This window comes from Poecilia latipinna, unplaced genomic scaffold (assembly GCF_001443285.1).
Source record: "Poecilia latipinna isolate Pla-1442-1.1 unplaced genomic scaffold, P_latipinna-1.0 Scaffold95, whole genome shotgun sequence".
Lineage (NCBI taxonomy): Eukaryota > Metazoa > Chordata > Actinopteri > Cyprinodontiformes > Poeciliidae > Poecilia > Poecilia latipinna.
In genome coordinates this window covers 71961-74731 of record NW_015112711.1, presented here as the reverse complement: position 1 = coordinate 74731, position 2771 = coordinate 71961, and positions in this window count along the sequence as shown.

Below are 2771 nucleotides of genomic sequence, written 5' to 3'. Positions count from 1 at the left end.
GACATAAGAGAGAAGCTAATATTCTTTTAAAAACAGATATAAGCATTTGGTTACCAGTTGGTCTAATAGTTCAAATACAAGAAAAGTGAAAAACCGACAGACTCGTAACCAGTTTACAGGAAAGCATAGAAATGGACTCATGTATCTCCTTCCCGGCTATCAGCAATGTGGGCTGCTGACGCTGTGCTGCTGTTGGTGTCAAGCTCTCAGTTACACAGAAAAAGCTGGAAGACATTGCGCTCCGTCTGTTGTTTACATTTCCGCACCGTACAGAACAAATGTGTTCGAGTGGGTCGTTTACAACCCATCAAATATGGAGCGGCAGCACCATTTCTTTGGGATCACTCTTTATTCTATTTTTATGCTAAAGTGTAAAATTATTAAACCAAAATTATTTCTTTGTAGCTCTTCAATCAGGCAAAATTTCTTGTCACGATTTACAACAGCAGCAGCAGCAAATGTTTGTAAGCTACATTTAATTTTACTTTTACGATATTTTTAAGTCAAGTATGATTCAAAATTTTAAACCTGATAGTGATGAAAAACCCTACTTAAATTAATGGTTTTAATATACCATTATCAATCTAAACTTAATATTTAACCATTAAAATCCCTGTTTTAATCCCTAGCCTCCTGAAATACACCCTTCTGAAGTCCGTCATGGCGCCTCGAATGATTAAGTTGCAAAGGGTTAGTAGTTTGAGTCATGCAGAACTGATTTGACTGTTTCCATAGCAACGATCAGAAGCACGGACATTCCCCCAGAACTACAGACTCATTGTAGCTATGACCTCATCTATGACATAGATCAAAGAACATCTGAGGTTATGAATGCTTGGATCTCAAAACAGGAGGTTATATCCAAGCATCTCTTTGATCTGTAGCACACGTTTTTCACAAATATTTTGAGAATGGAAAATATTGCAGTCACCATGTTTTTTCCAGTAGCTTTTGGAGCAGGATATTTGATCACCTCAGGAGTGAGGAAGCTTTGCAATAAGCTACTTCCTGGGGTCACTTTTGACATGGCTATTTGCACAGATGAGTCCATAGATTACGACGAATTTGATGCATATCTTTTCAACCCTTCCCCAACTTCCCGTTTGGGGAAGCAAGACTCACGGCAAACTTCCCCGGCTGGGAAAGTTTGCCGTGGCTCATCATCAGGCCATGGTGGGAGTTTTCAGACAGCTCTGTCCCCGGCTAAACGCTCAACCTCTGTGCTGACGAAAGCACCATTGGAAGATCGGACCCGAGAGAGAGCAGTCCTAGGGGAAGATTTGGCTAATCTTCCAAAGCAGCAAACGTCCCCGGCTGAGGACGTTAATTCTGGTAAGAGAAGACCTGACTACCAAACATTAACTTCTGTGCTGCAGAAAAGGGCAAAAGAGGAGGATATCTACGGTGTTCGATCTCAGAACAAATCACAATTTGCCGCATGCAGAACTTGCGATGACTTGGCTAAATATCACCACAAACAACACGCTAGAAATCCTTGTTGTCCACTATCTTAACTGACATCATGTTATATCTGTCGCGCTCTCCCTGATTTTTAGTGTGGGAGAGATCTTAGCATGTTTTTTCCCCTGGGTTTTGGTATTAGACATTTGATTACCTCAGGAATGAGGAACGTTTCTGACAAACCACTTTCTGGAAGCGATTTAGGACGAGTGCACTTTCTCTCGGTATTATCTTTTCAATGTTTTTCTTTTCGATGCTTTTCATTTTGATGCTTCCCCGGCTGGGGAAGTTTTCTGTGAAAAGGCAACAGCTGAGTCTGAATACTCAACTTCTCCTTTGATGAAAACAGCAATAGAAGACAAGACCCCTGAAGAGACCACTGTCCAAGTAATGCTTTTTCCAACCTTCCCTAGGAACAAACATGGAGACAGAGGTATGGATATTAATGGATATGATAATGAACAGTGAAAAACGTGCTTGAAGTGTAAGGGAGTTGTAATTACAACTGTGCATCCAGGTGCCGGAGCTGGTGTGTGAGGTTGAGAGGTTTTGGCTAGAAATAGTTGGTTTCACCTTGATCCATGGCTCTGGTTCTGGAACCAGTCTCCTTGAGAGGGGCTGGACATACTTCCACTCTGCCCGCGGTGTTGCCCGCGGTGAGAGGCGCCGGGCAGGAGTGGGCATACTTGTTGCCCCCCATCTTGGCGCCTGTACGTTGGGGTTTACCCCGGTGAACGAGAGGGTAGCTTTCCTCCTCCTACAGGTGGGGGGACGGGTTCTGACTGTTGTTTGTGCTTACAGGCCGAACGACAGTTCAGATTACCCACCCTTCTTGGAGTCCTTGGAGGGGGTACTGGAGAGTGCCCCTCCTGGGGACTCCCTTGTTCTTCTGGGGGGCTTCAATGCTCACGTAGGTAATGACAGTGACACCTAGAGGGGCGTGGTTGGGAGGAACTGCCCCCCCACCCCGATCTGAACTCAAGTGGTGTTCTGTTGTTGGACTTCTGTGCTCGTCACAGATTGTCCATAGCGAACACCATGTTCAGGCATAAGGGTGTCCATATGTGCACTTGGCACCAGGACACCTTAGGCCGCAGTTCGATGATCGACCTTGTCATTGTTTCATCGGGTCTGCGGCCGTATGTTTTGGACACTTGGGTGAAGAGAGGTGCGGAGCTGTCCACTGACGCTTCACTGTGGCATCTCGGTCCAGACTGTTGTACAGATGAATATTCTTCAACCATCTCCACTTCTTCTTCCATGATGGAAATGAGGTTTGATTTCCATCATTATTTATAATTATAAATAAT